This window comes from Schistocerca gregaria, chromosome X (assembly GCF_023897955.1).
Source record: "Schistocerca gregaria isolate iqSchGreg1 chromosome X, iqSchGreg1.2, whole genome shotgun sequence".
Classification (NCBI taxonomy): Eukaryota; Metazoa; Arthropoda; class Insecta; order Orthoptera; family Acrididae; genus Schistocerca; species Schistocerca gregaria.
In genome coordinates, this window is record NC_064931.1 from 80,609,763 (window position 1) to 80,634,904 (window position 25,142).

Below are 25,142 nucleotides of genomic sequence, written 5' to 3' on the forward strand. Positions count from 1 at the left end.
TAGAACATCTTATTGAAAGAGTATCAGTAGTTGTCAGAAAGACGACGACAAACAGCTGAAATTACGAGGATCACTGAAACCTACATTCAAAGTTTCCTCCTTCCTACATATTTCTGTAGGATCGAAACTACCGAACCTGAGCAATTACGAAAAGTTCGAACATATTCTACCTGATTAAAAGTATACAGAAAAAGTTAGTGCTTATTAATACTAAGTGTGACCACCCTTTGCCTTTACGAAGGTTTGATCTCAGCTGTAGAGACATTTAATGTGGTTCCTGAAAGTCTGTGGAGGAATGGCAGCCACACATTCTTCATCAAGAACAGAAACTGTAGAGGGCAGCGAAGTCGGACGCTGGGGTCTGGAGCTAAATCGACTTTCTAACTCGTCCAAGAGGTGTCCCATTGGCTTCAGGTCTGGATTCTGGCAGACCTGCCCATTTGGCAAATATTTTTGACCACTAACTACTGTCTCAGAGATGCTTCTTTAAGAAAGCGTGCAAACATTGTGATGCTGAGAGAAGCAATCATTTTCTCCGAACTGTATCTCTAATATCTGCTGTACATAATGCAATAAAATTATTGATATCATTCTTCATTTAGCGTTTCCGTAAGTGCAAGAAGGGGAAAACGCCCTCACTACGAAAACACCCGCATATAGACAAACCGCCTCCTCTGCACTTTACTGTTCCCACTAGACATGATGGCAGGTAAGGTTCTCCAGGCATTAGCCAAACGCCAACACTTCCATCGGATTGCCACATGGCATTACGTAATTATTCACTCCATATAATTCTTTTTCATTCATTCACTGCCCAGTGGCGTCGTCTTGTAATCCGCCTGAAGTTTCTCTTTGCATTAATTACTGAAGCGTGTGACTCATGCCGGGCTGCTTGACATTGCACCCCATTTGCTCTACACACGGTCGTTGTGCTAGCTGTACCGCTGGTAGTACATTTGAACTCACGAGTGATTTCTTCTGCTCGTTTCGTGCCTTTTTTTACAGTGAATCTGTACAATGCTCCACGGTCCCTATCCGTCTGTACATGAGGTCTTCCTGGACTTGGTTTCGCCGTGACTGTGACTTCCGTTTTCAATTCACAGTCACAGTCATATCACCAGCAGTGAACTTGGGCAGCTTTAGATGGGTTTAATGTATCTCCATAATTTGTTACTCAAGTGACGTGTAACGCGTTGTGTCTAGTCTTTCAGACATATGCGGGATGCACATCTGCGTTCGAACTCTAGAGAGAGTCTAACATTAGCGAGGATGGAAGGCATAGCCGATCGGTCTAAAGCGCTGCAGTCATGGACTGTGCGGCTTGTCCCGGCGGAGGTTCGAGTCCTCCCTCGGGCATGGGTGTGTGTGTTTATCTTTAGGATAATTTAGGTTAAGTAGTGTGTAAGCTTCGGGACTGATGACCTTAGTAGTTAAGTCCCATAAGATTTCACACACATTTTTTGAGAAAAAATATGTGTGAAATCTTATGGGACTTAACTGCTAAATTAATCCTAAGGATAAACACACACACCCGTGCCCGAGGGAGGACTCGAACCTCCGCCGGGACTAGCCGCACAGTCCATGACTGCAGCGCCTTAGACCGATTGACAGAGACTAGAGATCCATGTCGTTAGGTGGAATTGATAGTCGGGTGTGGAACGTTCCGAGATAATCGGCGCATTTGCGATAAACACTGCGCCCTGGTGGCGCAGAGGTTCACGCACTCGCCTACAAAGCAGATCCCGAGTTCGGGCCCCGGACCAGCACACATTTACAGTCGCCGACGCTGACACCTCACAAAGTCGCGATGCAGCTGGTATCATTAGTGTCTTTCCTTTCCGTTCCTTTCCTTTCCTTTCCTTTATTATCTCTCTACTAATAACCATTCGCGAGTGCGCGCGTTTGTCTGTGTGTTTGTGCGTGTGTGCGTGTGTGTGTGTGTGTGTGTGTGTGTGTGTGTGTGTGTGTGTGTGTGTGTGTGCGACTGGAAGTCAACGACTCGAAGAAACCATTCCGACGTATTAACCGTCAGTCACATTCGGTGATGGTAGAAACAAATCTCTCCTCTATCCTATCATCTTTTTATGCTCTACTTAAAAAAAATTATTTATATTTCAACCTTAAATTATTATTATTTAGAAAAGTATCATTCTCTGTATATGTAGTAGATAACACAAAAGAAATGAAAACTGTAAAAAGAACAGAAACGAAAATAGTAAGATGTACGACCTGTTTTAAACATCAGATAACATTCTATAATTTGGCAATAAATAAATAAGAAAATAAATAAATTTCCTTTCTTTCCTTTCTCCACCCTCTGTCTTCAATTCCCATCACTAAGTTCTCTTCACTGACCCATTCGGCTGTTATTGCATCTCTAAAGGCAACAAAATATTCCCCAACTTGTTCTGTGCTGGCTGATCCGCCTTTGCCTAGGGTTCAATTTCGCATTATATAGAGGTGTCCGGGTACTTCAGCTTATATGTGTAAGAGCAGAGATGAAAGTAGTACAACTTGGCGTCTTATACTACAGTTCATACGACGTTAAATGTGCTCTGACACTAAACTGAATCGATGATGGCGTTGTGGCTCTCTGTAAAAGAGTTACGTTTTACCTAACATATCAAGTATGAAATAAATTTGGTGTCGTTATTACGGGAAGGCACACAGCCGCAAATACTATAAGGCGTTACATCCAACCAAAGTAGCATAGACGTTCCCCGTGTCACGACGCACTGTGACCCACCATGGTTCTTCAACGACTGTTTTCCCATAGTGGTCCCATTTCTACAAATTTTTACCCACCACGTGCGAATATTTCCGCTGGTAGTGCTTGAAAATCAGAGATGGAACAACCAGTGAGACATAGAATTTGATACAACCCTGTAGGCTGAATGGTACCAGATAGTTCAGTGGTTACGGGCACAAGCAGGGTGGGCAAACAAAATTTGTCCACAAAATATTTCATGCACCTTAACAGAGGCAACCAAAGGCACCTTCTGTACTCCGCATGCGTGGCAGACGACGTAAGTTGGTTTGCCCCTTTTTTTCAACATTCTTATATAGTACCACATTTCAATTGATATACTTACTTCTCTTCTGTTTCGGTTTTCCCACAGTTCACATACATAAGCCGGCCGGTATGGCCGAGCGGTTCTAGGTGCTACAGTCTGGAACCGCTCGACCGCTACGGTCGCAGGTTCGAATTCTGCCTCGGGCATGGAAGTGTGTGATGTCCTTAGGTTAGTTAGGTTTAAGTAGTTCAAAGTTGTAGGGGACTGATGACCACAGCAGTCAAGTCCCTTAGTGTTCAGAGCCATTTGAACCATTTTTCCACATCCATAGTGCTGTGCTCCTAACATAAATTCTGAGAAATTACTTCCACAGAGCAAGAACTGTGTTTGATACTAGTAGACTTCTCTTGGCCAGGAATGCCTTCTTTCACCATGCTGCTCTGAATACTCCTACTCATGGGTTACTTTCGGCTCCGGTAACAGAATTCCTGTACTTCGTCTTCTTTGTATCCTAAATTCTGATCTTAAGTTTCTCGATGTTCTCATTTGTGGTATTTCTCATTATTTTTGTCTTTCTTCGATTTAATCTTAATCCATGTTCTCTACTCATTAGATAGTTCATTCCATTCAACAGATACTGTAATTGTTATTCACTTTCACTGAGGATGACAATGTCATCAGCAAATCTTAACATTGACATGCTTTAACCTTGAATTTTAATCACACTTAAACGTTTCTTTCATTTCCGTCATTGCTTCTTCGATTTATAAATTGAGCAGTAGTGGCGAAAGACTACATACCTGTCTTACACCCTCTTTAATCCGTGCACTTTGTTCTTGGTCTTCCATTCTTATTGCTCCCTCTTGGGTCTTGTACATATTGTGTATTATCCGTCTTTCCCAACAGGTTAACCCTATTTTTCACAGAATTTCGAATATGTTGCACCATATTACAATGTCCTACACTTCTTCCTGGTCGACAGATCCTATGAACGTGTCCCGACTTTTCTGTAATTCTGCTTCCATTATCAACCGCAAAGTCAGAACTGTCTCTCTGTTTTCTTTACCTATCCTAAAGCCAAACTGGTAGTCGTCTAACACATCCTAACTTTTCTTCTCCTTTCTTCTGTATATTATTCTTGTCAACAACTTGGATGCATGACTTATCTGGATTGTGTGGACGATGTTTCTCCTAAAGTCTATTGGATATCACCATTCTCATCCATTCTGCACACCAACGAGAATAGTTGTTATGTTGCCAATTGCCACAATGATCTTAAAAATTTCGATGTAATGTATCGATCCCTTCTGTCATATTCGATCTTAGCTCTATCAAAGCTCTTTTAAATTTAGATTCTAATACTGCATCCCCTATCTTCTCACTGTCAACTTCTGCTTCGTCTCTTATCACGGTATCAGGCAAGTCGTCCCCGGCATAGAGGACATCAATGTGCTCTTTCCACCTATCCACTCTCTCCTCGACATTTATCAGTGAAATTCCCACTGAACTATTAATGCTACCTACCTTTCTTCTAATTTCACCGTAGGTTGATTTGACTTTTCTATGTGCTGCGTCAGTCCTTCCGACAGTCGTATTCCCCTTTTTTTCTTTTTTCTTTAGCTGTACTTCCTATTTATTTCATTTCATAAGTGACTTATATTACTGTATTCCTGAATTTCCTAGTACAATTTTGTACTTCTTTCTTTCGTTGATCAACCGAAGTATTTCCTCTGTTATCCATGGTTTCTTCGCATTTACCTTCCTTGTATCTGTGTTTTTCGTTCTAACATTTGTGTTTCCCCATTACTGTGTCCAGACTAAGCGCCTGCAGCTCTCGCTTACCGCGAAGCATACCGGTACAGCGGGCCCCGGTCCAAGTAGGGGTCAGCCTGGCCGGTCGTCCCGGAAACATAGGCGCTTCCCAGACACTCCCAGGAGGCGTCCACGGCGCCGCAAGAGGTTGCTACATCTGCGGACCCCTTTCCTTTGGCTCGACACGTGACTGGAAATAGAGCCAGCCATATCCATGCCCAACCAGTATTTAGGCTGGCGCAGGAGCCTGGAGAGGCACATCTCCGGCGGTATTCCGCAAGGTTACCGCCCTTCGATTGTGCAGTTTCCTCACTAATCGAAACGCTAGGGTTTCAGGTCCTGGTTAGCAGCAGCGGTCCAGCCGGCAGCAGCCAGTCAGCCCTCCAGCAGCGGCGGTCCAGCCAGCCAGCCAGCCGGCCAGCCAGTCATCCAGCAGCAGCAGCGGCGGCGGCGGCCCCAGTACCGGCCCCGGCCCCGTCTGCGGCAGCAGCAGCAGCTGCGGCGGCATTACTGCCAGCCGTCGTCGGCGTCAGCGCCAGCGCCAGCGCCAGCAGCTCGGGTCTCTGGTCCTCAACCGTCTTCGTCTACCTCCGTCTTCGTCTTCGTCTTCTTCCGTCTTCGTCTTCTTCCGTCTCCGTCTCCGTCTCCGTCTGTTCCCAGTTTTTTCGTCGTCATGTCAGCCCTTACCACCACTACGACCACTACCACCACAGCCATAGTTTACACTTCTCCCTCTGCCGCCACCACCACCATTACATGGTGTGCCCAGTCTCACTACCTCTTTCCATCCCTCCTCTTCTTACTCTCCCTTCGCCCTCGCTCTTTGTCGCCCCCTCTCCAGCTTCTTCCTCCCGCTCCTCTCCGACTGATCCTTTCCCCCCACCCCCCAGCCTGTCACTGCAGCTCCAGCTAGGTTGGTGGCCCGTTGGGCCACTCCCATGCCCCACTCTCCCCATCGCCTTCGCCATCACCGCCGCCGCAGTCGTCGTCGCCGTCGCCGTCGCCGTCGCCGTCGCCGTCGCCGTCGTCTTCACTGTCGCCGTCACCATCTCCGGCGCCGACTGTTGCGTCCACGCCGGTACCTGCCACTTCCCGCCAGCCCCCTGTAGCTCCCATCCCTGATATCATTACCCACCCTTCTGCTGCCGTTAAACGCCCTAGTGCCACCACCACCTCTTCCGCTCCCAAAAAGGCCCCACCCCGTCCTCTTTCTCCCTCCCCCAGGATACCACGGATGTCTCCTCGTCTGGCCCCCCTCCCTCGGCCTTCTCCTCCTCCTCCTCCTCCTCCCCCTCCTGTTTATACAAATACCTCCTCTCCAGTCTCGATCTTTCCCTTTTTGAGGCCTGGAATCTCTCCCTCCTCCTCCGACAACACTTCCCTGGTGCTCCTATCTCTCTCATCACTCCCAGACGGGATTCCATTCTCATTTCCTCCGCCAGCGCTACCCTCCATACTGACATTCTCTCCCGCCTTCCCATCACCCGTTTTGGCCCCCATGCTTCCCTCACCCCTGCTCCTTCTCCATCTCCCACCTGCCAAGCCCAAACCCCGCGTCACCCGCCGACCCTCACTGCCGTGATCACTCGGCTCAGTCCGTCTATCACGGAGGAGGAGGTGTTGGCGGAGCTCAAGGCCCACCCTACGCTGGAGGAGTGGGCGGTCCGCCGCATTTTCAACTCGGCCGGCCACACCCGCCTTATGCGGGTTTCCTCTCAGGACGCCCCCTCCATTGACCCTCTCCTGAAGGAGGGTGCACTACTCTTCCACCAGCGCTACAAGGTCGACCTCTCCCATTCCCCTCCTCAATCCCTGCGCTGCCAGAGGTGTCTGCGCTATAATGCACACCCGACAGCCGAGTGCCACGTGTCTCCCACCTGCCCGCATTGTAGACAAGCGCACTTCCTCCGGCAGTGCCCTAACCTCCAATCCCCTCCCTCTTGCAATACCTGCAATCTCTCCCATCCCGTATACTCCCAAAAGTGTGAAGCCCGACCCCCTCCAACCATTTCTGAACTCACCGTACGTGTCCATCCTCTGGACGCCCCCACCCCTCCTGGCAATTCCCTTCGTCCCGCCCCTCCCCCCCCCCATCGCTGAGGACATCATTAGGTTCCTCATCATTGTCCTACAAAACGTCCACCATTTCTAGTGCCCTCACACACTCCAACACGTCTCCCTCACCGCTCGTTCCATTTTCCACTTGAAAATGTATGCCACCTACTCCAACAACCAGGCCCATTTCACCTTCTCCCGTCTTGACACCCTTGTCTAAATCCCTGTTGTGGCGCGACAGCACCATATCCTTTTCAACAACATCCGCTCCCTTCCCGCCAACAAGAACCTCTTCCTGCACACCCTTGCCACCCACTGTGTGGATGCCTTCCTCCTCAATGAAATTTTCCTCCAACCCTACCACGCCGTCCACATGTCGCCCTACCTCCTTCACCGCTTTGATAATCCCCTCCCTATTGCGCGTGGCGGTGTTGCCATTGGTCACCACCGCCAGATCCCAGTTCGGCTCCAACCTCTCCTTCACTGACCCCCCCGAGCACCTGATCCTTAGTCTCTTCTTCCCTGGCCTTACCGTCACCTGCGCCACCATCAACGTCCGCCCTAACGACGCTATTCCCTTCGACTTCCTCTCCCACATTGGCCGTACCTTCTCCTCCTACATGATCGCCGCCGACCAGAACGTCCATAGTCGTTCCGCCGCCCATGTACGGCGGTGGCATCGGTTACTCTCCTCCCTCCAAGGCTACCTCATTCCCATCCCCCATCATACCCATTCCGAATCCAACTCTATTCCCGATGTTATCCTTTCCTCTCCTAACCTCCTTAGCCACATATCGGTGGATGTCCTGGAGCCTATTGGTAGCGACCATCTCCCAGTCCTCCTCACCATTTCAGACGGTCGTCGTCACCGCACCGACCCTCGAAATGACCCTCCCCCAAAGTATGTCCATGATTATTTTGGTGCCGACTGGAATGCCTACCGGGATAACATTTCTACCCAGGTCGATAGCCACCCCTTCACCTACCACCACCCTGACGATGTAACCCAAGCCACCTCCTTTCTCCAGCAGGACTAGTCTGAGGCTGTAGAGGCCCACGTCCCTACAGTCGTCATCCACACCCAACATCCTACCTTACCCCCACAGGCTGTCCTCCTCCTCCGTGAATCCCGCCGTCCCTACCATGCCTTCCTCCACACGCATGACCTGGACACACTCCAACGCCACCGGCAACTCCAGCAACACATTCGAAATTTGCTCGCGGCTAAGAAACGGCTGGAATGGCGACAGACATGCACCCTTTTAAATCCTACCCTGCCTATAAACTCGTCCAAGTTGTGGTCAGCCTTCCGTCGCCTTACCAGAACTAAACCTTCCCTCTACTATCTTCTTCTCCATGATTATCACCCGTTCGCAGACACCCTTAGTAAGGCCAATCACATTGCCTCATACCTCTCCGATGTCTTTTCCATCCCTGATGATCCCCAGTTCGATTACTCTCTCTTCCCGGATGTCCGCGATCGAACTGACACCTCTGTCCCTCCACTCGCACCTGGTTTCCAATACTTGGACGACGTTGCACACATGGAACTCAATGCCCCTATCACTACACAGGATCTCATTGCTACACTCAGCACAAAACGCAGCACCGCTCCTGGTCACGATCGTGTCACCTACAGTCACCTTCGTGAAGCTCCTGTCTCTTTCCTCTCCACCCTGGCCATGCTCTACAATGTAGTCCTGTCCACCGGTTACTACCCCGACCTGTGGAAAACCCCCCATATCCTTATGTTCCTTAAAACATGGTAAACCGCCGTCCGTCGTCTCCTCCTACCGTCCCATCAGCCTTACCTCGGTCTTCAGCAAGGTCCTGGAATCTATCCTCCCCTGCCGCATCCATCAGCATCTCCGCCAGGACCGCCTCCTTCCCGTTACCCAGTGTAGCTTTTGGCCATCCTTCTCTTCTGACGACCCACTCCTTTATCTCACTCATCTCCATTCCAAACAGCTTAATTCCCATCGCTCCGCATTCTTCCTATCCCGGGACCTAGAATGTGCTTATGACCGCGTATGGCATTCCGGTCTCCTCTTCAAGCTCCAAACCTTCGCCCTTTCCATTAATTACGTCCGTCTGATCGGTTCCTTTCTTTCCCAAAGTCCTTCCTACGTCACCATCCATAACACGGATTCCTACACCTTTTTCCCTTAGCCGGTGTGCCCCAAGGCTCCGTCCTCTCTCCACTTCTGTACCTTTTATATACGGCGTACATGACGCCGCCGTCACCCCCGTCCACCTTCTCCAGTTTGACGATGACACCGCCTTCCTTGCCCTTGACCCCACCCTGCAGCGTTCCCAACACCTTCTCCAATCCCATCTTGACTGGTTCATTGCTTGGTGCAACCAGTGGTTGCTCAAGGTCAATCCCTCCAAAACCCAGGCGATCATTGTAGGCAAAGCCACCCCTTCCTTCCGCCTCCTTGATTTCTATCTCACCGTCTATGGCCATCCTATCGCCCTCAGCCCCACCCTTAAGTACCTTGGCGTCACCCTCAACAGTCGACTCTCCTGGACCCCCCAACTCTGGACAATCTAAGTCAAGGCACTCTCCAGACTCTGTCTTCTCAAGCTCCTTTCCGGCCGCACGTGGGGTCTGGACGCCTCTAACATACTCCACACTTATAAATCCCTCATCTGCCCTATCCTTTGTTATGCCCATCAGGCCTGGCTCTCCAACCCCTACCTTTTATAAATCCCTCCAAATCCTTGAACACCCTTCTCGCAACCTTGCCTATCGCATCCGTCTCCCCTACCCCATCGGATCCAGTACGATCTCATACCATTCCCCCTCTTCCTCCCTTTCCTTGAGAGGATATGGATCCTGTACACCTCCCACAAATTCGATCGTCCTCACCTACTTGTCTCGCCCATCCTCTCCCGCCATCGCCCACTGCCGCGCCTGTTTTCCCACGTCCCACCCGGTCTCCATCTCTCGACCCTCCTTACCCCCTCCCAAGGTGGTTTCCGCCAGCTCCCCCTCCCTGATGATACCCTCCTCCCATCCATATACCCCTCCTACGAACTTTGATCCTCCCTCCATTTTACTCTGTCTGTTCCATTGGGCACCCTCCCTCCCTCCTCTCTTTCTCCCCACCCCTCCCCCAGGCTTCCTCTCCCCTGTCCCTCTCCACCTCCTCCCATATCGTCAGCCATTGGCATCTTTGTTCTTCCTTCCCCACCCTCTCCCCCCTTACCTTTCCTCCCCTCTCGGCAGGTCCCCAGACTCGCACACACTACGTGGCATTTTGAGGCGCCGGAGATAATCGCCATCTGTGTCTCGTGTGTGTGATTTCGTTTTGTGTTTTTAGTGTGCGCCGTCACGCTTCTACATTCACTTGTGCCGTCGGATTCATCAGTGTTCTGTCTGCCTTGTCAATGTGTTTCCAGTGTCGTTATCGTCGAGTGTGAACGGCTCTGTGTTTTTTGTGTATCTGTGACCACTATTTTTTAGCCTGTCACTATGTTCATTCTGTTTCTCCAACCTGTGTTCTGTCATTGCCAACACTATGGCTGAAGAACGGCATAGCATGCCGCTGACAGCCTATCTGATTGTATAGGTACTAAAATAACAATAAAGGAAAAAAAACCTGGAGAGGCAGTTCGAGGGTTGGATTCCCTCACTTCATCATTGAGGACTCGCACTGCCTGGGCCACTCTCAGGGTGTGTCTTCGACGTGGAAGAGCCCCAATCGTGCCTGTCGCGTTGTTGCCCGTTTGCACGCCGTCACTGCTGCCCGACGCCGCTGCCGCCGCGGCCCGGTGCTTACTGCCACCGCCGCCTGGTCGCCACCGCCGCCGCCGCCGCCGCCGCCGTCGCCGCCGCCACCGCCGCCTCTCGGTGCTCGCCGCTTCTTCTTCGGCCGCCGCCTCTCGGTGCTCGCCGCTTCTACCGCCGCCGTCTCACGGTGCTCGCCGCTTCTGCCGCCGCTTCTGCCGCCGCCGCTGCCGCCGTTACTCGGTGTTCGCTGTCGCCTGCAGTCATGGACGCCCCAACTACCACCATCATCTACACCTCCCCTTCACCTGCCCCCACTGTAACGTCATGGAGTGCTTCCTCTGGGATTAACCCGTCTCATCCCCCTCCCATACTCACCGTCTCCTTCCCACCTACCTCCTCTCCATCACTGTATCCCCACCTGTATGTCACTCCCGCTCCTACCCCTGCTACTGCACCTGCTGCTACTCCTGCCTCTGCTCCTGCTCTCACACCCACCCCCAGCTCCTGTCGCCCGCCGAGACGACTTTCCCTCCCTCCCCCCTGCAACTACCACTGCTTCCGCTGCCCGAGTCAGTGCCCACCGCGCCACAGTCGCCACCACAGAGCGCCCTGCCCTCTCATCTAGTACTACTGCCTCCCACCACCTCCCAATCTATCCAGTCCCTCATCCCTCCTCCCAGGCCACACCCGCCAAAAAATCTTCCAAACGGCCCAGTGGCGAACTCTCCTCTACCCCCCTCATCCAAAAAGTCACCGTCCACCCCCCTCCCATTATAGATACCACCCCACCTCCCTCCTCTCCAGCCCCCTCCCTATATACCTTTCTCCTAGCCAACCCTGATCTGAAATTCCTGGATGCCCGCACACTCACCCTTGAAATCCGGAAGTACATCCCCAATGTACCCATCACCCAACTTATCCCTCGCATAGACTCTGTTCTCATCAAGTCTCCCTCTCCCTCCTTCCATACTGATCTCCTACAGCACCTTCCCCGAATCACCTTTGGGCCCCACGCATCCCTCACCCCCTTCCTTACATCCTCCTCTTCTCGTCAGCCCCAACCGCCATGTCGTCCACTAACCCTCACAGTCGTCATCACAAAACTCCATCCTGTGGTCACGGAGGCTGAGGTGTTGGCGGAACTGAATGCCCACCCCGCCCTGGAAGTCCGCTCCTCCCGCCGTATTTACAACTCCTCTGGCTCTACTTTCCTCATGCGTATCTTTACCGAGTCCACCTCCTCCATCGATCACCTTCTCACGCAAGGAGCTCTGATTTTCAACCGCCGCCACCCTGTTGACCCATCCCGTTCCCCCCTCAATCCTACCGCTGCCAGTGCTGCCTTCTGTACAACGACGACCTCACCCAATACTGCAAGAACCCACCCACCTTCCCCCACTGTAAAGCCTCCCACTTCCTTTAACAGTGTCCCAACGTCGCCTCCCCCCATCTGCAACACCTGCAATGAACCTCTCCCCACCTATTCCTCCAAATGCAAAGCCAAGCCCCCTCCTACCAACCCTGAACTCACTGTCCCCGTTTGCCCCATTGACCCACCCATCCACCCTAACAATTCCCTCCGCCTTCCCCCTATAGCAGAAGACATCATCCGTTTCCTCACCATCGTCCTGCAGAACATCCACCCCTTCATGCGCCCCCACACACTCCACCACTCCACCAGATTTCCCTGGCTGCCCGCTCTGTTTTCCACTTAAACACCCACGCCACGTACTCCCACAACCAGGCCCACTTTACCTTCACCCGCCTCGGCACTTTCATTTAAGCCCCTCTCTCCCCTTCCCGCCCCCTTCCCACCTCCAACATCCTGGCGCATCAACAGTATCGTCTCCTCTACCTCAACATTTGCTCCCTCCCCGCAAATAAATACCTCTTCATGCATACCCTCTCCCAGCACCAGGTTGACTCCTTCATCCTTAATGAAACCTTCCTCCAACCCCACCATGTTGTCCGCACCTCCCCTTATCTCGTTCACTGCACTGACAATCCCCTTCCCCTAGCCCAAGGTGGGGTCGCTATTGGCCACCTCCGGCATCTCCCTGTCCAACCACAACCTCTCCTCAATGACCCGACCAAACACCTTCTCCTCAGCCTATTTTTTCCCTCCCTCACCGTCACCTGTGCCACTATCTATATCCGCCCCACAGCTCCTCTCCCCTTTGACTTCATTTCCCATGTTGACCATACCTTCTCCACTTATGTGATCGCCGCTGACCTCAACATCCACTGCTGTGACCCTGCCACCCTTCGGCGGTGGCATCAGTTCCTTGCCACCCTCCATGGTGTCCTTCTTCCTCTCCCACAGCACACCCGTCCTGAAAGTAACTCCACCCCAGATGTTATCCTCGTTTCCTCCAACCTTCTTGGTCGCATCGCCGTTGATGTCCTCGATCCTGTCGCTAGTGACCATCTTCCTGTCCTCACCATGTCCTCTACCCATTCCACCACTGCAGCCACATGCCCAGCTACCCCTTCAAAGTCTGTCCATGACTACCACTTTGCTAATTGGGATGCCTACCAGGAATCCATTGCCTTACAGGTTGAAAGCCACCCCCTCTCCTTTCACCACCCTGATGACATCACCCATGCCTCTTCCTTCCTTCAGAAGACCATCACTGACACTGTGGAGGCTCATGTCCCTACCAAACACATTCACTCTCACCGCCCTACGCTACCTCCACAGGCTGTCCTTCTGCTTGAATTCCGCAGGCTCTACCGCTCCTTCCTGCGCACTCATGACCAGGATACTCTCACCCGCCACTGGCAATTACAGCAACACATCTGGAACCTCCTTACAGCCAAGAAACCCTGGGACTGGCGCCAAACATGCACACGCCTCAGCTCCACCCTCCCTGTCAACTCCTCCAAACGCAACACCTCCCCTGGTCTCTTGATGGCGTCACCTACCGTCACCTCAAGGAATCCTCTCCATCCGTCCTGTCTGTCCTTGCTACCCTGTACAATGTCCTCCTCTCCACTGGATTTTACCCCGACCTGTGGAAGATTTCCTGTGTCCTGCTGTTCCCTAAACCTAACAAACCCCCCTCTGATACCCCTTCCTATCGTCCAATCTGCCTCGCCTCCAAAGTCTTTGAGGCCATCCTCTCTCGCCGTATTCACCACCACCTTAACCAGCACCGCCTCCTTCCTTTTACTCAAAGTGGCTTCCGGCCTTCGTTCTCCACTGACGACCAGCTCCTTAACCTTACCAATCATCTTCCCCTCCAACTTAACTCCCGTCTCTCCGCTATCTTTGTTTCCCTTTATCTCCAGAACGCCTATGACCATGACTGGCATCCCGGGCTCCTCTTCAAACTTCAGACCTCTCCCCATCAACTTTGTCCATCTCATTGCTTCGTTCATCTCCCATCGTCCCTCATATGTGACCTTCCACAATTCCAACTCCCGTACTTTCTACCCTTCTGCCGGCGTGCCCCAAGGTTATGTCCTTCCTCCTCTCCTCTCTCTCCTGTACATAGCTGATATGCCCAAACCTCCCCCTCCTGTTCATCTTCTCCAGTTCGCTGATGACACCGCCTTCCTAGCCCTTTATCGTACTCTTCAACAATCCCATCGTACCCTCCAAACACATCTTGACCAATTCACCACTTGGTTCAATCAGTGGTTCCTCCGTTTTAATCCCTCCAAGACCCAGGCGACCATCATAGGCCGCACCACCCACTCCTTCCGCCTCCATGATATCTACCTCACCATTTATGGCCGTCCTATCCACCTCACTGCTACCCTCAAATACCTTGGCCTCACACTCGACCGCCACCTCACCTGGACTCCCCATCTCCTTACCATCCAAAACAAAGCTCACAACTGCCTCTGCCTCCTGAAACTCCTGTCAGGCTGGACGTGCAGTCTGCATCCTTCCACCATCCTTCATACCTACAAATCCTTGATCCACCCCATCGTCTGTTATGCCAGCGTCGCTTGCATTTCCACCCCTCCCCGATTCTATCAAGCCCTGCAAATTCTCGAACGCCATGCGCTTCGCCTCGCCTTCCGCATACGACTTCCGTCTCCTATGCGCATCCTCTACGACCTCACCCCCTTCCCCCACCTTCTCCTTTTCCTTTAACACATCAGCACACTCTATATTGTCCGCCGCCTTGATCCCTCTCACCCCCTGATTTCTCCCATCCTCTCAACCCCCTACCAGTTGCCGCGTCTTTACCGTTGTATCCCACTCTCTCTCCATCTCCACACCCTCCATCTCCTTTCCCAACACAACTTCCACTGTCTACCCTTCCCGGATGGTGAGCTTCGCCCTGATATCTACCCTTCCTACCAACTCTAACCCCTACTTCCCGCCTCCTCCACTGGGCTCCCTATCTTCCCCCACCCTCCTCCTGAGCGGCTTCCCCATCCTACTCCCCCTCCATCTCTTGTGCCTCCTTCCAGTGTCTCTGTGCTCACTCCTGCCCAGTCTTCCCTCTTCCTCTTCCGCCCCATGTGTCTCCTGCCTCTTCGTGAACCCACTGATGCCCCTCCCCTCTTTATCCCGCCGCTTCCCCAGCTGCCCCTTGCTCTTCCCTCCATTTCCATACTCTCTGACCTTTTCCCTCGGCAGGTCCCACCTGGCAGTTTTATTGTTCGTCGTGTGTGCTCGAAGTGGATTTTAAGTGTGTTGTTTCGGAGTGTTTTTACTACAGTGGCCGACTTTTAACCTGTGCCTGCGCATTCAGTGTCTGCTCTGTGTTTTAAGAATCGCCAACTGTGTTTTTTTTAACTTTCTGGTGCCTTTTTTTAACTGTTCCCCACGAACGTCTCCATGTCAGTGTATATTTTTTCTCCTTTTTCTCCCCTTACTGTTTTATGTTCCCCTTTTTATCTCCTTATATATGTATCATTTTATTCTTGTTTTAGTTGAAGTTTCACTCGGCTGAAGAGCAGCAGATTGTGCCGCTGACAACCCTCCCCTGCCCATATGAGGCAGTGGAATGAAATCACAATGAAGAAAAAAAAAACCTTGAGAGGCAGTTCACTCCGAGCGAGCCCACTGGTGTCATCGTAGCCGCCGCATCAACGTCCACCGCCGCCAGCATACCGGAGCCATCCTCTCAGGGCCTCTACTCGTCCTCGGACTCATGTGACGGCAACGTGGACTCCGCGCCGCTCTTCACGAGACGCCCGGGGCTTGGTTTGGTGAAGTTGTATGGTTACTACAGACAATTTCTGTTTGGAAGAATCTCTTATTTAGTTACTGGTAGGCTTGGAGGATCAGTCCTACCTCACGAATATTGTTTTGTGAATTTTGAAGAAAGACTTTAGTTTAAATAAAAGCGCTATAACTCACACTCTGAGATTTTCCTATCCGTGGACGGCGGATATATTACCCAATTTAGAGATGTCCATTCCTCTTCAGGTGAACTGCCTACTGAACTATTCATTTTCACAGTGTCTATAGCGTCAGTGACCTTCAAACATATCTCTTCATTCCTTAGTACTCCCCTATCCCACTTCCTTGCGCGTTGATCCTTCTAGACTAGTCACTTGAACTTAAGCCTAATCTTCGTCATTACTAAATTTTGATCTGAGTCGCTTTCTGCTCCTGGGTATCCCTTAAAATACAATATCAGCTGTTGGAATTTCTGCCAGACCAAGATGTAATCTGACGGGAATCTTCCCGCACCTCCTGGCCTTTCTAAGTACGCCTCCTACTCTTGTGATTATTGAACAGTGTGTTCCCTGTTACTAATTGAAATTTAATTCAGAACTCAATTTGTCTTTCTCTTGTCTCATTTCTACTAACAGTCCTATATTCTCCCATAACTCTATCTTCAGACACCATAAGAGGCAACTCTACCAAACTTGCATCTTCCTTTATGTACTGAGTTACCCTTTCAGTATCCTCATAGACTTTCTCTACCTCTTCGTCTTCTGCTTGTGACGTCGGGATATAGCATCACTATTTTGTCGGTCTCAGTTTGCTGTCAGTCCTGATAAGAACAACCCTGTCGCTTAAGTGTTCAAGGAAACTCACTCTCTATCCTATCTTCCTATTCATAACGAATCCTACTCCCGTTATGCCACTTTCTGCAGCTATTTAGTATTGCCCTATACTCCTCTGAACATAAGTCTTTGTCTGCTTTCGATTTCACATCACTGATGATGAAGTCCCATACTCTGAGGAGCTTAGGGGACGATGCGGGAGACACACACCGCTGACTACGCAAGGTCCTAGCGAAGGTGGCTTGCCATTGCCTTCCTCCGACCGTAATTGGGATGAATGGTGATGATGAAGATGATGAAACAACCAGTCATCACGGTGCAGGGGAAATCCCTGACCCCGCTGGGAATAGAACCTGGGGCCCCGTGCGCGGGAAGCGATAACGCTACCGCAAGACCACGAGCTGCAGACTCACTTAACTATCCCCCCACTATATCTACAATGCGCCGTAGCATTTCCCTTTTCAGATTTTATAGCTTTCCTATCTCATTCAGACATCTGACGTCCCACGCTCCGACCCGTAGGACGTTATGCTTTCTTTAGTCCTGGAGAGGCAACTCTTGAAGAAAGGCCTCAAATGATAGAACAAACAACGACTTTGAAAGAGGGGTTCCCTGAGGAAAACCACTACGGCTGTTAATTGTATCAGTTGGCCATTGACAGCCACAAAATCTTAAATACGCGTACACAAATTAGACAAGAGCCTTCGTGCGTCAATAGTGTATCCAAAGGTCGAACGCCTTGTAAAAATCCAAACAAGCTAGAGCACAAGGAACAGAAGTAACAGCAGCCACCAATATGACATCATGACCGGAGTCAGAATAGTATGACCAGAAATACGACTTCAGCGGTTAGTAACAGTTGTCTCCAGCAACGCAGACAGCCTTCTGGTCGTCGGCCTCATCAGAGACTTATAATCAAAATTTAATCCTTTGATTGCTTTAGGCGACTTAACTAGTCAACCTCCGACCCTCCCCAGTTGCTGTGGCCACGCTTAATCACCGATAATGGGTTTTCCTTAAGCGCTATTGACTTGTTTATGCTTTCGGTCCAGCCTTCCCTCTCAAGTTACAGACGAGATACTTTCATATCTTGTGAATAAAAAGTTTCGGTGACTTATCATACAACATATGTGCCTCTTTGTATGATATCATTGGCAAAAAATCTCGTTTCGATATCTTGAACCGTTCATGAAATTCCCGAAGAGCAAGGACGGAATATAAATCGTCCTGTGCGACCGTCCACCGGTAGTATAGAAACCAATAACACATTAATGAAATAAGATATGGTTCTGCTCTCAATTTTAAATATAGTTTCCATTTCTTACATACACTTGATATATAGCTGCGTATGAGGTAAAGTCTATCATACGCAAAGATTATGCAATGCGTTTTTCCTATACAAACTCTTCAACATTTCGTACAGTGCTTTGCTTAATTTGATGCAGCACATTAGTGACGAACAATGAAATGAAATCCTGTCCTTCATCGAGCTGAGGTATCAGGCTGTAGTATATGCTAAACTCAATTTTTTTTCACGGATGAGTTTGATTAAAATCGGACGACAAGTACTTTATAGCGACTGGAACACCGTCTCTCAGCAGAGGTAGTACAGCGACAACAAAGCCGAGCTTAGTAAGGAATGAAGAAAGCATATCTGTATCAGTCAAAGGGTTAATAACGCAATCGGAAAAAAATTATCACTTGCTGGCTGCCAAGGCATTAACACAATTTCGCCAGCCCCCCTTTCACCACCTCATTCAAAAGCAACGTAAAAGTAGATCCCAATAATGTCCAAAAAACACACATAAAACTCTTTAGCAGATCATCTAATCTCTTACATTTATGAGAAGGCGATCTGACATAAGGCCATGAACATCGTCACATTGAAGAAACATCTAAAACGTAGTATTACGTGCTGGTTTAAGTCTACGATCCAGAGTCCGAACAAGAAAATGGAATGACATATAGACAGGAACGGGTACCTTATACAGCCCAACATAGAATTTATGGAAGTCATGCAGTATGTCCTGTGCCGTCACAACACTGCCGTCCTCCGTCTTGAGAGAAGGAATAAACGCTGTTCTACGGCGAGACTGATATCGAGCCCGACGATATAGAGAAGTAAGTTCGTCCGCTGCCAAGCAACATGGTATGGACCGCGTTCTTGACACTTCGATTTGACGCTGCTTCAACTGTAACAACTGTGCCTTTACACGCCCGACGTCCACAATCCGTAGGGTTGCCCGATGAGCACTATCAAAAAGGCCAGGTAACGGAAACTAGTACAATTCTTGTGTCCTCTGAAATTACCGCAGTCTGTCAGCGCAGAATTAACGTTTGTCGGAGTCTAAGCTTTGCCAGTTGAATCATCATTCCAAAATGGAGGCGAATAGCGCAGCTGAAAGGAGGCTATGGCCCCACACTTCCTGGATCACCTCATCGAATGAGGTATTCTCCAAGTACACCGTATTCAACATCCAAGGCGATCGAAACAATTTTACCAACTGTCGTGCCGCCCCGATAGCTAAATAGACAGGTTGGCCTTTGGCTGTGCAGCGGTGAGGACGCGCTGTTTGTGTTCCTGCCGCGGAGAGAGCGCTCGTGTTCAAAATATGGCTCTGAGCACTATGGGACTCAACTGCTGTGATCATTAGTCCCCTAGAACTTAGAACTACTTAAACCTAACTAACCTAAGGACATCACACACATCCATGCCCGAGGCAGGATTCGAACCTGCGACCGTAGCAGCCTCACGGTTCCGGACTGCGCGCCTAGAACCGCGAGACCACCGCGGCCGACAGCGCTCGTGTTGTTTACATCGTACTCTGCCGTTTCGCGCGTGCCGCATTTAGCGTATACATCACTATGGCGCACCAATGCAGAAAATCGACCCTCAAATTTACGTTCTGAAACGAATTGGCACGGCCCAAAGCACTCGAAGTCGAACAATTTCTACGAGAAGAAGTTAAAATCCCGGCGACCGACATTCTGTGCATTCACTTGTCCATTGTGTGTAGTATCGTATGTGTCAAGATCATCAACGACGCAACATGTGAACGGATCCTTCGGAAAACGAAACAGGTCCTCCGTTTCTGCCATGCTGATGGCAAAGTGGGGCTGTGCACGTCGGTTATTCTGGCATGGGACTTCGCACGGTCAGACTTTTCGAACTTTCCTTCGAACTACCGTCGGAGGACGTCGTGACCGCGCTGCACCCCTACGGCACAATGCATAATCATATTGCGGAAAAATGGACGCTGTTCCAGATATATCCTGTCCTGAGCGGAGTCCGCCAGGTCCGAATAGAACTTAAAAGACATGTACCTTCATATCTGAATATCGGTGGCTGCCGTGCCATCGTCATCTACGACAGGCAACCGAAGACCTGCTCTGGTTGTGGGAAGGAGGGACACCTTACATCCGAATGTATCCAACGTCGAATCACTCAACTGCCGCCGGCTGACGCGGACCCGCCATCGCAGCCAACGATGCTTCCTGTGACTTATGCAGCAGCCCTCACGACAGCTACCACTTCACCACGACAGCCGACATCCATTGTTGGGTCGCGGCTCTATCCTCCAATACAGGGTGATGACGACACACCCGTTCCACAAGCTACGGATTCAACTCCGATGCCTCCGCCCCCGGCGACGGATAACGAGATACATGACGATAACACGGCCATAGACTCGCTTATTGTGCCTATGGCTGCGTTTGGGCCGGAACGTCGTGAATCGTGGCCATCGTCTGATACAGAAGGACACACCAGGAAGCAACGCTCTCCGAAGCGACGGAAGCGGAGGCGTAAAGCAACTTCCGAACGGGATGCGACACAGCCTCCAGAGGACGACGACTCCACCATCAATCACGATGCTATTACAGAGGCCGCCGCCATTTGCTGCAGTGTGGCACCACCGAACGGAACTGAGGACAAACCACATATATCTACAGTGGCGTAGTCGGATGCCGATATGCAGGACAGATGCTGCCCACCACCTTCTGGAGTGCAAGCACCCATGCCGTTTCCTGCGAAAGCTAGGAACCCGTTCTTACTTTGAGTCCCCCGACGTAGGCGGATGACCACGACGACGACGGCACCATGGAAGTTAAGCCAACAGGGCCCACGCCATTGGCGCCGGCTCTCTAGAAACGACTGCAGGTGAGGTTTGGGAGGATGCTGAGGTGTCAATACAGTCGGAAGCTTCATAGGCAATTCCAGTCTCAATGGATAACTTAGCACCTGCAGTTCGGCAACAAGTCTATCGTATCGCCACGCTTAACCTCAGTACGGTACGAACGGCGATGAAGATGAAGTTGCTGCGTGAGATGCTTCGTTCTTCGGATGTTGACATTACCCTGTTGCAAGACGTGTATATAGCGGACCTCCCCGTCTTCTACGGTTATGTGACATATACACTCCTGGAAATGGAAAAAAGAACACATTGACACCGGTGTGTCAGACCCACCATACTTGCTCCGGACACTGCGAGAGGGCTGTACAGGCAATGATCACACGCACAGCACAGCCGACACACAAGGAACCGCGGTGTTGGCCGTCGAATGGCGCTAGCTGCGCAGCATTTGTGCACCGCCGCCGTCAGTGTCAGCCAGTTGGCCGTGGCATACGGAGCTCCATCGCAGTCTTTAACACTGGTAGCATGCCGCGACAGCGTGGACGTGAACCGTATGTGCAGTTGACGGACTTTGAGCGGGGACGTATAGTGGGCATGCGGGAGGCCGGGTGGACGTACCGACGAATTGCTCAACACGTGGGGCGTGAGGTCTCCACAGTACATCGATGTTGTCGCCAGTGGTCGGCGGAAGGTGCACGTGCCCGTCGACCTGGGACCGGACAACAGCGACGCACAGATGCACGCAAAGACCGTAGGATCCTACGCAGTGCCGTAGGATACCGCACCGCCACTTCCCAGCAAATTAGGGACACTGTTGCTCCTGGGGTATCGGCGAGGACCATTCGCAACTGTCTCCATGAAGCTGGGCTACGGTCCCGCACACCGTTAGGCCGTCTTCCGCTCACGCCCCAACATCGTGCAGCCCGCCTCCAGTGGTGTCGCGACAGGCGTGAATGGAGGGACGAATGGAGACGTGTCGTCTTCAGCGATGAGAGTCGCTTCTGCCTTGGTGCCAATGATGGTCGTATGCGTGTTTGGCGCCGTGCAGGTGAGCGCCACAATCAGGACTGCATACGACCGAGGCACTCAGGGCCAACACCCGGCATCATGGTGTGGGGAGCGATCTCCTACACTGGCTGTACACCTCTGGCGATCGTCGAGGGGACACTGAATAGTGCACGGTACATCCAAACCGTCATCGAACCCATCGTTCTATCATTCCTAGACCGGCAAGGGAACTTGCTGTTCCAACAGGACAATGCACGTCCGCATGTATCCCGTGCCATCCAACGTGCTCTAGAAGGTGTAAGGCAACTACCCTGGCCAGCAAGATCTCCGGATCTGTCCCCCATTGAGCATGTTTGGGACTGGATGAAGCGTCGTCTCACGCGGTCTGCACGTCCAGCACGAACGCTGGTCCAACTGAGGCGCCAGGTGGAAATGGCATGGCAAGCCGTTCCACAGGACTACATGCAGCATCTCTACGATCGTCTCCATGGGAGAATAGCAGCCTGCATTGCTGCGAAAGGTGGATATACACTGTACTAGTGCCGACATTGTGCATGCTCTGTTGCATGTGTCTATGTGCCTGTGGTTCTGTCAGTGTGATCATGTGATGTATCTGACCCCAGGAATGTGTCAATAAAGTTTCCTCTTCCTGGGACAATGAATTCACGGTGTTCTTATTTCAATTTCCAGGAGTGTATGTCACCGGCGGATCGAAATGGCAGCGGTACGGCAATACTAGTGCGTGACGGAATTGCCATCGAAGAAGAGACTTACCTTCCGTCAGCAAGAGGGCTGGCGATCACCGCGCTGGGCACGCGCATCATTAACATTTACGCTCCATCAGGAACTGACCAACGCCGCGAGCGATCGTGGTTCTACTTGGAGGATATCGCCTCCCCACCCCCCCCTTTATCAGTCGCTTCGATCAATATATCTTCGGCGGTGACTCTGTGTTCTCCACCCCAAAGACCAGGTCCCACATTTCTCGACTTGTCAAGAACTTCAGCTCCTTGTTCGAGATCTGCTTCTCACCGACACGTGGGAGACAATGCATGGTGGCCGTCCCGGACCGACATACCTTACTAGTCACTCAGCCAGTCAGCTAGACCGAATTTATGTCTCACAGGTTCTAGCGCCGGGAGTATTGGACACCGAACGTTGGCTGCTTGCCTTCTCCGATCATAGCGCTTTCATATGCACAGTCACTCTAAAGCAGCAACGGATATGGCGCAGCCGAGGACCCTGGAAGCTGAATATAGCACCTCTTCAAGCCTCGGAATGCCGTCAGATTATCGCCAACACATTGATGGATTGCGAACGTCGTCTTACCCGATACCCTTCGACTCTAGCATGGTGGGTGTGCTAAACCAGCGTTTCGGCGTGTGTTAACACAATTCGGAAAAGATATCGCTGCGTAGAATCGACACACATTGGACTTTTATTACACGATGCTCCGCGAACTCGCCACCAACCACCGTCTCGAAACCGACAAATGGAAAGTCGCCGAATTAAAGGTAAAAATATTGTCTCTTACGAGGAAACGTTGGGAGGGGGTCGTCGTGCGGTCGCGACGTCAAGATCGAGCTGAAGGAGAAAACCCGTCCAGGCATCACATCGTGGTCGACAGCCGCCGACGACGACAGCAGCTGATCACGGACCTCATATTGCCAGGTGGTAGGGTCTTAATGACTCAAGCGGCGGTTACAGAAGCCTTTGCTGATCACTATAGCCGAGGTGAATACAGAGGGAGCGGACGATCACGACATACAGCAGCAAGTGTCGCACACCCTCGAAAATGCAGCAGCGGCGACGCTGTTAGCTGGACTTACGCGGGACGACATCGAGGACGCAGTTAACAAAGGAGCACTCAAAAATCACCCGGGCCAGATGGACTGCCGCTCGGGTTGTATCGGACTTTCCGCGATCTAATGATGTCGCAATGAGTCATCATGTACCAACAACTAATGACCCCCGGTTCCCACTTGCCACCTGGATTAGTGGAAGGTCTCCTCATACTGGTACACAAGCCTTCTAGAGGTCAGACGGTCAAGGACTACAGGCCAATTACAATGCTCAACTCGGACTATAAAATCTTCTCCCGACTACTCGCCAGCCGTATCAAGAAAATTCTGCCCCCATTCCTCTCCATGGAGCAAACGACACAGGGCGGAGTGACCAACATGCAAACGGCAACCAACGAATGCTGGGATTTAATAGCTATCGCCACATCCTATCGCCTTCGAGCTGCTCTGATCTCCATCGATTTCGACCACGCCTTCGACAGAGTTCACCACAAATTCCTTCTGTCCGTTGTGACACGCATGGGCTTCCCGCCTGACTTTCTCAACATCTTTCAGGGCCTTTTCCGTGGAGCTGCATCCCGTGTACTGGTGAATGAACGGATTGCAGGTCCCTTTCCGATCCGATGGTCAGTTCTCCCAGGATGCCCACTCTCCATGATCCTTTACGCGATAGCACTCGAACCACTTGTCGGAGGATTGGAAAACAGGCTCTCGTGCACCTCATTGAGGGATCACACCTTTCACTGCAGGTTATATGCTGATGGCCTATTACTTGTCCGATCTGGTGACGAGGTACGCTCGGTGAAACAATTGATCAATCGCTTTGGATTGGCAGCGGGCAGTCTCATGAATGTGGCCAAATCGGCAGCGATGCCCATTGAGAGAGGTCCACAGGAGGACGTTTTAGCCCCACTCCCACTAGTCAACAAGATCCGGTTCTTGGGCATAACATTTACACAGGATGTGTGCCGCACGGCTGCCATGAACTATGCACGATTACTACAGGCGATACACACAGAAGTTCGCCGGAACCTACTTCGACGGATCGACCGCTTACAGCGTGTGGAATGCCTCAACCTTCACGTAGCGACTAAGTTGATACACATGGCTCAGGTCCTACCAATATCGACAGTGATGGCACACAGACTGCAAGCAGCGTTTAGATATTACCTTACTGCCGGACTCTTACTCAAAGTACGCTACGAAACACTCACCCTCGCTACGCGTGATGGCGGACTGGGACTTATAAATGTTCGAACGAGAGCTACAGCGCTATACTTGTGCACAATGATGAAATTGTGCACCCAGAAAGATGCTTCCCCTACGGGATGTCTGTTAGAGGAATTGCTGCCGGCGTCTCTTCTGCCACCTGTCACGATTGCGCACATTACACCCTCACTCTCGTACCTCTCGGCATTTATTCTTGAGTATAGTTACGTGCACCTAGACCTCCCCAACACTCGCACTCCCAAGGCGACAGATGTTTACAGACTGCTGCGATGGTCCATCCCTCACAATGTGCTTGAGAGGTACAGCCCGACGACCCTATGGCATGCAGTGTGGACAGCGGTCGAGAAGCCGTTCATCCCCACGCGTGGTACCA